Source organism: Vespa velutina, chromosome 21 (assembly GCF_912470025.1).
Source record: "Vespa velutina chromosome 21, iVesVel2.1, whole genome shotgun sequence".
Taxonomy (NCBI): domain Eukaryota; kingdom Metazoa; phylum Arthropoda; class Insecta; order Hymenoptera; family Vespidae; genus Vespa; species Vespa velutina.
In genome coordinates this window covers 1598691-1607568 of record NC_062208.1, presented here as the reverse complement: position 1 = coordinate 1607568, position 8878 = coordinate 1598691, and positions in this window count along the sequence as shown.

The window sequence follows — 8878 nt, the reverse complement described above, 5'->3', positions numbered from 1 at the left end:
AAGACAAAGACAGAGAAAAAGAGAGAGAGAGAGAGAGAGAGAGAGAGAATATAGATTTATAAATAAATTCGAACGAATCGTTTACGCGTGGAAAATTGTCCTCCTCTTAAAGTTTCGAGCTTTAACGAACGAGCGATTATTTGTGTTCATACGGTTTTCGACGTTATCGCGATTATTTCGCCTGTATTTTTTACGCTTACTTAACACGCTCCTCCTGACTGCTCATATTGGTTCGTTCAATTTGCGATTTCGAATTTACAAATATATATATATATATACATACACACATATATATATATATATTTTTCAGACAATTTTTAATTGACAAAATTAAATCGGTCTCGCGAATTAAATTCTATTTCTTTTTTTTTCTTTTTCTTTCTCTCTCTCTCCTTTCCTCTCAATTTTTTTTTCCCCCTATTTTTCAAATAAAACAGATAAAACGAACGAGTTCGTCGATCATTTTTGAAAATTGCTGTCCTAACCAACATCTATATATATATATACAACTAATTCGTTTTTTATATATGGAAAATCTCTTCCTCTCTCTCTCTCTCTATCTATCTATCTATTTATCTATCTATCTATCTCCGTTTCTCTTATAGTTTCGTTACTTCAGCTTGAAGATTCACTAGGGGTAGAAAGAGAATAGTATGGTATGGTGTTAGGTAAAGGGATGATGAACTCGAGCCGTGAGGAGGTTGCCCAAGGGATGCAGGAGACATTTGTCAACGAGACGAACGTTGAGTGGACCGGACCTCCACTGTGTTCAGAACGTATACGTGTATCCCGTCGAGACCACGAAGAGGGCCGACCTTTCTCTCTCGGGTCAGGCGATATTAAACCGCATACGTCTTCGGCGTCCGATCAAAGGGCTCTGACTCGCGATCTCATTCTCTCTCTCTCTCTCTCTCTCTCTTTTCTCTCTCTCTTTTCTCTCTTTCTCTCTCTCTTTCTCTCTCTTTTTACGTGGTGATTCACGTCGACATAGAACGATAACGTATCCCTGACTTTGAGATTGATGTTTTGCTCTTAACCTATCGAAGTATCTCGTCTTTCTTTTTCTCTTTTCTTTTCTTTTCTTTTTTCTTTTTCTTTTTTATTCGACCAAAAAGAAAAAAAAATGTACACTTAACTACCCTCTTTCCTTCTCTATCTCTCTTTACATATATATATATATATATATATATATATATATATATATATATATATATATCTTTGTCTCTTTTGTTTTTTTTTTGTTTGTTTTTTTTTCTTTCTTTGATACGTTTATCTTTCAAGCTTGAACGTGAGTTAAAAAATTCAGAATTCGAAATTGCGACGATTATTCCATGAATTTTTTTCCAAGGTTAAACAACGACGTAACAACTCGTAAATTAATTAACCAAGCCCTCTCTACTCTTTAGATTCGTAAACCTTGCAACCCCCGGCAAGCGCGAAGAGAAGACCGTCCACGGGACAATATTATTACGAAGACAAACGAACGGACGTTATCTATCATCAGAAGCTTTCTCCTTCTCTCTCTCTCTCTCTCCCTCTCCCTCTCTCTCTCTCTCTCTCTCTCTTTCCCTCTTTCCGTAAGGAATATTCATCGTGATAGATACGAACGAAGTTTCAAATTTTCTTCCATCACTTTGATCGTCCTTCTTTAATATTTAATCCTTCGAAATAAGAAAAAAGAAAAAAGAATATATATATATATATAAATAAATAAAAATAAAAATAAAAATAAAAATAAAAATAAAAATAAAAATAAAAAAAAAAAAAACACTTTAAAAGAAGAAGAGAAAAGAAAGGAATAAGTAAGAAACAATAAACGTTTACAAGTTGTCGCATTAGTATATTAGAAAAAGCAGCTTACTTACTATGATGTTATTCGGTTCTTAACTATAACGATTATACGTAAAGGGTTTCCTTAACAGTATCTATGTATGTATATATATATATATATATGTGTGTGTGTGTGTGCATATGTATGTGAGAAAAAGTAGAGCACGCATGTTTCCTCCTCCCTCTTTCTCTCTCTCTCTCTCTCTCTCTCTCTTTCTTTCTTTCTCTCTCTTTTTAACTATATATATCTCTCTCAATTTCATATCGACAGATTATCGAGATAGGGAAAGGAGAGAGAAACAAATAGAAATAAAGAAAGAAGAAAAAAGAGAGATAGGGCAAACTGAATGAGAGAGAAAAAGACAGAGAGAGAGAGAGAGAGAGAGAGAGAGAAAGAGACAGGGCGAGGTTGCAGGATAACAGAGTTCGCTCGGTTACGGTGAGGGTGTGTCCAGGACAAGGAACGGGCGGGTTCGGAATCGCGTTGCTGAGCTGGCTGACTCGCATCGTTCGCCAACATTGTTCCCCTTTATTTGATTACACGGCATTCGTATACACGATTCCACTGCTCACGTGCACGTTCCCGTTGCTTCTTCTTCCATCTCTCCATCTTCTTCCATCTCTCGATCTTCCAGTTCCACTTTTCAGTTCCATCTTTAGTTTCACTTCCAATTCCTTTAGTTCCTACGACTATTTTCTTCTACGTTCTTCTTTTCTATTTTCATTCGATTCGCGTTATACCAATTGGAGAAAATCTTTTATTCGAATTACTGAGCAAGGATTCGAAGATGGAAGACATTCTTGTGAATATAATAAAATCATTGAATAAGACTGACGTACAATTTTTTTCTCCTTCTTTTTTTTTTTTTTTTTTTCTTTTTCTTATTAATAGAATCTATCAGTCTTAAAAATTTCTAGTCTATCTTAGTCTATTAGTCTTAAAAATTTCTATTTTTTCTAATGGACTCTAGGAGTCTATTAGACGGTGTCTAGAGAGAGAGGGAGAGAGAGAGAGAGAGAGAGAGAGAGAGAGAGAGAGAGATAGTTGGATTGAACAAGAAATAGCTATCGTAACGATCCTATTTTCCCTAAGGGCAAGTCCAACGTGGCACGAAAGTATTTCTACAAATCATTACTTTTAATTTGCTCTGGTACCCTTTTATCAAGACAAATGCATTGCATTCTTTGAATCATCTCCCTCTCTTTCTCTCTCTCTCTCTCTTTCTCTCTCTTACACAGACAAGGCAGACCAAAAAGGAAAATATAGAAGAATTAAAGCTAGTGTTAAATAATAATAATAACAGTAACGATAATAATAATAATAATAACAATAATAATAGGAACGACAGAAGACGACACGCGTACGCGAACGAAAGGATAGGATGGGAGCAGCTGGGTTCTTCTCAACGGGGCGCCACAGTACCAACACATAACCAACTACCAACTGATGATGGTACGTACATCGAGAGAAGAGGAGGACGCAAAGAGGACTATTTACTTACTTTACTGGTTGATGATGTTGGTAGTAGTAGTAGTAGTAGTAGTAGTAGTAGTAGTAGTAGTAGTAGTAGTAGTAGTAGTAGTGGTAGTGATGGTGGTGGTGGTGATGGTGGTGGTGGTGTTGCTGTTGCCGTTGCTCCTGCTGCTTCTACCAGTGGTTGAACTGATGGTGGTAGAGACTGCGGGATGAAGGAAGGAGGGTGAGAAGAGGGTAGCAGGGTGGGGTGAAGGCAGCGTGAGACGACGAGCTCTAGCACGGTGGGGGACTCCGCAAAAGGAAACAACAATAATTTTTCATAGGCAGAAAAGAAAAGGGAGGATGCCATTCATTAGCTCCGGCTTGGTTGGTTCGCACGTTGTTGGTGCCGCTCCCTGTGACACCTCAATAACCGGCCAACCAGCTTGCAACGTCGGACCGACCTCATACCAATGTGTTAGCTACGTCTGCTTTTGTTGAGCATCAGCCTTGCACAGTAAGATTCTTACTACCACTACCATCATCATCACCATCAACATCAACATTATTACCACCAATACCACCATCACTATCACCATTGTTACCACTACTACTATTCTGATACTGTTACTACTACTACTACTACTACTACTACTACTACTACTACTACTACGATTACTATACTATTACTATTACTTTACTATTCTATTATCGACGTCATCGACGACGACGTACCTACTTACCGGTTCCTTGTACCGCCCTGTTGTATGACAGGATATATTCGTGACCGCCATTGTATTCTTACGAATACTGATATTTCTGTTATTGGTTGGATTAAATATGCAATTTCGTCAGGGCACACATTTTATATACATGTGTGTAACTCGTATTCTATTCTATAACGTATATTGTTAGCTTAGTCACGAATCAACACGTCGCAAGAAGTATTGGAAAATTATTTGATTTGATAAAAATTATTTATGGATTTGATAAATTAAATTAGTGCTTTTTAAGTTTTGCCTTTTTTTTTTTTTTTTTCTTTTTTTTTGAAGAAGAAGAAGAAGAAGATACTAAGCACGTATCGTATACTTTTAATTTATTTCGTGTGATATTTCTTTCAATGTTTTGATAATTGATTAATATTGAAATATCGTTAATAAGATGTTGAACATATGCTTCATAGATTTTGACAGGTGTCTTTTCGTTTTATTGTTATTATAATAATCTTTAAATAAATACCGTAAAAAAAAAAAGACAAAATAATATTATCATCAATCGATATTTTTATGTTAAACATGTCGTCACTTTATCGAATAATCAAGAAAACAATCTAAATCCAGGTGAATATAGTATTTAATAAATGATGATCTCTGATTGAACAGAATTGTTCCTTAATAAACTGAGAAAAAGAAGAAGAAGAGGAAGAGAAAAAAGAGCTAAAAAGAAAAAGGAAAAAAAAGAAAGTACATTTCTGAAAGAAAAAATACATAAATAAATCGTATAAGAGATAAATGTTTGGGAAAAAGAGAAAGAAAAAGAAAAAGAAAAAAAGAAAAAAGAAAAGAAAAAAGAAAAGAAAGAAAGACGAAAAAATCCTGACTCGTGTCTTAATAAAAGTATCTACTTATTTATAGAATCATTTATGCGAAATTTCGTCGAAATTATCCTTATTATTTTTTTTCTTGGAATAAAATCAATAAAAAGGGGTGAACGATCTCTCTCTCTCTCTCTCTCTCTCTCTCTCTCTCTCTCTCTCTCTCTCTCTTCTACTCACTCACTCGTGCACGTCGAAAGAGTCCACGTGACTTCGAACAGAAACGTTGGTAACGTTAGTCGGAAACTGAACGCAATTCGTTCGCGAATGTTTCGCTTTGGTTGTTCCAAAAACGAAGCAGGCAGACAGAGAAAGAGACACGAAGCCGCGCGTAGCGTTGGCTATTATCGTGGCCCTCTGTGGTGTCGGTGGGGTTTCTCGTTCGTTCGAGCGTGGAGATACAAACGTGTGTTTTGCAAAACATCTTGGTCGCAGGAGCGACGGTGCGGCACGAACCACGTCGTTGTCGACGTTTTGTTTGTATTTGTGATATGGTGAACTGGATAGAGAAGGATAAGAAAGAAAGAGAAAGAGAGAGAGAGAGAGAGAGAGAGAGAGAAAGAAGAAAAAAGAAAAAGAGAGAGAGATCTATATACATATACATATATATATAAGAAAATACATGGATGCATCAGTATATGCATTTATGTCCGTATATATGGTACAATATATATATATATATATATATATATGTATGTTTATATCTGGAAACGTCTAAATGTGTATTTATGTATAATACGTATGTATGTATGTATGTATTTATATATATGTGTATGAGAAAGTACTCGCGCAAAAGAGAGAGGGAGAGAGAGAGGTGCATATTCACCGCGTGGAGGGGGGTCGAAGGCGAAGAAGCAGGGTAACCAAAGAGGGTATAAGTCACGGACACCCCGTGGTGTACCATCCGGTAACTCGACACCGTCGTTTGTACTCCGGTGTGGTTATATAGGAGTGCCTGGCAGCGGCAGCACGAACGCACAAAAACACACGTATGAATACGTACGACAATGGCGAGTCCTACGCAGAAGTGTGCCTTCCCTTCGGAAACCCCTTACCCCACCCTTCTTTCCTCCCTCTCTTTCTCATTCTTTCTCTCTCTCTCTCTCTCTCTCTCTCTCTCTCTCTGTCGCTGTTTCACTCTCTCTCTCTCTCTCTTTCTCTTAGACTGCCAGGATAGATCCCAACCGTGTGGCAGTGTGACATTAGATACCATTTAAGGATTAATATAGCCATAAATAAAGCTGGACGCTTCTTGTTCCCTCCTCTTTTGCTTTCTTCTTCTTCTTCTACTACTTTTTTTTGTCCTCTTTTTTTTTCTTTTTTTTTTTTTGGATTTTCTTTTTATTCCTCTAGAGAGAGAGAGAGAGAGAGAGAGAGAGAGAGACGCGCGCGAAAAGCACAACTGCACAATGGATTTCTTTGTATCTATCCCTTTTATTTATTTATTTCTTTTTTTTGACGCTCTCCCTCCCTATCTTTCTCTCTCTCTCTCTCTCTCTCTGTCTCTCTCTCTCCAATCTCGTTTTCAAATGAAAGTAGGGGAACGTGATGTAGCATTGTCAAGATAATATATGTATGTGTGTATCGTAAGTATAGCAGTTTAATAGATAATCTACGTTTTGTCTACTTGGAATATTTCTTTCTTATTTTCTTTTTTTTTTTCTTTTCTCTTTTTTTTCATAGATCGTTCAGAGTGAATATTTCAATGGATGAAACATCAGATCTATGCGATCTATCAATTTATAATCTTTAAGTTAGGATAATCGTAAAAGAATCACTCTCGAACGATCATATATATTATCTAAGATTAATATGTTAATGACATTGAGACATATTCGATCTAATTTATTTCCTTTTTAATTCATAATTTTTTTTCTTTTTTTTTTTTTTTTTTTTTTTTTTTTTTGGAAAATCGAACGAATTAACAATTCATTAATTTACGCAAGACTCAAATATTATTCTCCTCTTTTATCTTTTTTATTTTTTTTATTCTTTTCTTTTTTATTTCTTTTTTTGTTTGACAATTTATGACACAAATTAAAAGTTATAACGAAAAAAAAGAGAAAGAAAAGGTGAAAAAAGAATAAGAAGGAAACAAACAAACAAATGCATTTCAATGTTATTCCATATAAATGGTATATATATATATATATATAATCAAAATTATTGATAAAATTTATCATTTTAATAAAGTCATTAGAAATTTACGTACTAACAGTACAAACAGTTAAATCGTTTAGATACGTTTAAATCGTTAGATCCAATTGTTACTTTTATTTTTCTTATTTTTTTTTCCTTTTTATTATTCGTTTTTAATTATCAATACCATTATTATTATTATTATTATTAATACTATTATTATTATTATTATTATTATTAATACTATTATTATTATTATTATTATTTTAAAACAGCACGCAAAATTATATGATATAATATTCACAGTTTGTAGTAATAGAAACGAGGAGCCGTTTAACAGGCCGATAATATAATATAAGAAATGGCGAGTCGCGACGTGAGCGCATAAAACACAGCTGCCGCTATGCAATCAACACTTATACAACTGTGCGAGAAGGACCAAGAACCACTCTCTCTCTCTCTCTCTCTCTCTCTCTCTGTCTCTCTCTCTGTCTCTCTGTCTCTCTCTCTCTCTCTCTTTCGTTCCTTATTCGCTTTCTCTTGGTTTCCCTTTAACCCTCTGCCTCCATTTCGCGATAACGCCCGGTTATATATTCCTAGAAGCGAATAATTTCATTCATACAAACGGGGCGCCAAACACGTTCTCTGTATGCCCTGGGTGGCACGACTGCTATTGTTACTACCGAATAACAACCAGCCCGTACACACACCCCCGCTTATTCGAGTTTACCATTACCGTCCTTTTTTTCCTACTTTTTTTTTTTCTCTTTGTTTTTTCTTTGTTTGTTTTTTTTTTCACCCCGGATTTCTTCGAATTTTGCTTTCCCTTTCGCTTATTGCATTGTTCCTTTTTTTTCCCCTCTCCATTTGTGCAATCGTTTTTAAAAAATTTCTTGCTTTTCCCTGCTTTTTTTTTCGTTTTTTTTTTTTTTTTTTTTTTTTATATAAACAGCTGCATAATACAATTATTATTAATCACATAATTATAATATATATATATATATATGAATTTTAAATTCTAAATAATAAATATTCTAAATATCGCATAGTCAGATGCCATTAATTAAACTCGAATGATGACGGGATGCGCGATGAGGAGATCAAAAAAAAAAACAAAAAAAAAGAAGAAAAAAGAGGAAGAAGAAGAAAAAAAAAAGAAGAGAAAAGAACGAAAGAAAGGAAGAAGGAGAAAGAGAGATTAAATGAAAAAGAAATAAAAAAAAAAAAAAAAAGAAAAAAAAAAGAAAGGGAGAAAATAAAAAAAGGAAAGACAATATTAAAAATCAGAAAAAAATTTAAACAGAAATATAAGGACTAATGACTAAAAGAATATTTTTATCGGATTAAGGAGGAAGCATCCATTTAAAATCATCCCATTTAAAAGACATCGTTTAGTATTAAACTTTTCTAAACCGTCGCATGAAAGAAAGTAAAGAGTTGAAGCGATAGCGACAGTGCACAAGGGTGCTACTACCCCTTTCCTCCCCTCTCTTCCTCAAGGAGGTTAAAGTCGTGGCCTTTTTCCTTATTTCCTTAATTTTCTTCTGTCCCCCTTGAGCTTTTATTACTCTTTCTCTTTACCTTCTGCCCCCCTCCCTCCTCCTCCTACCCCACTTCTCTTATTCTCTCTCTCTCTCTCTCTCTCTTTATCTCTTTATCTCTGTCTCTTTCTCTTTCTCATTTTCTCTCTTTGGCCACAGCTCGTTCGTTCGTATTTCTCTCGCGGATTTAGATATATCCAGGCGCTTTATAGGTGGGTGTCGGCCATGAGCAAAACACTTGTCGCCAGGAGTCACGACTGTGCGACTTCTAATTTCATTGCGGAAAGTTGTCGCTTGAATAATTAAAACACGTTGAAA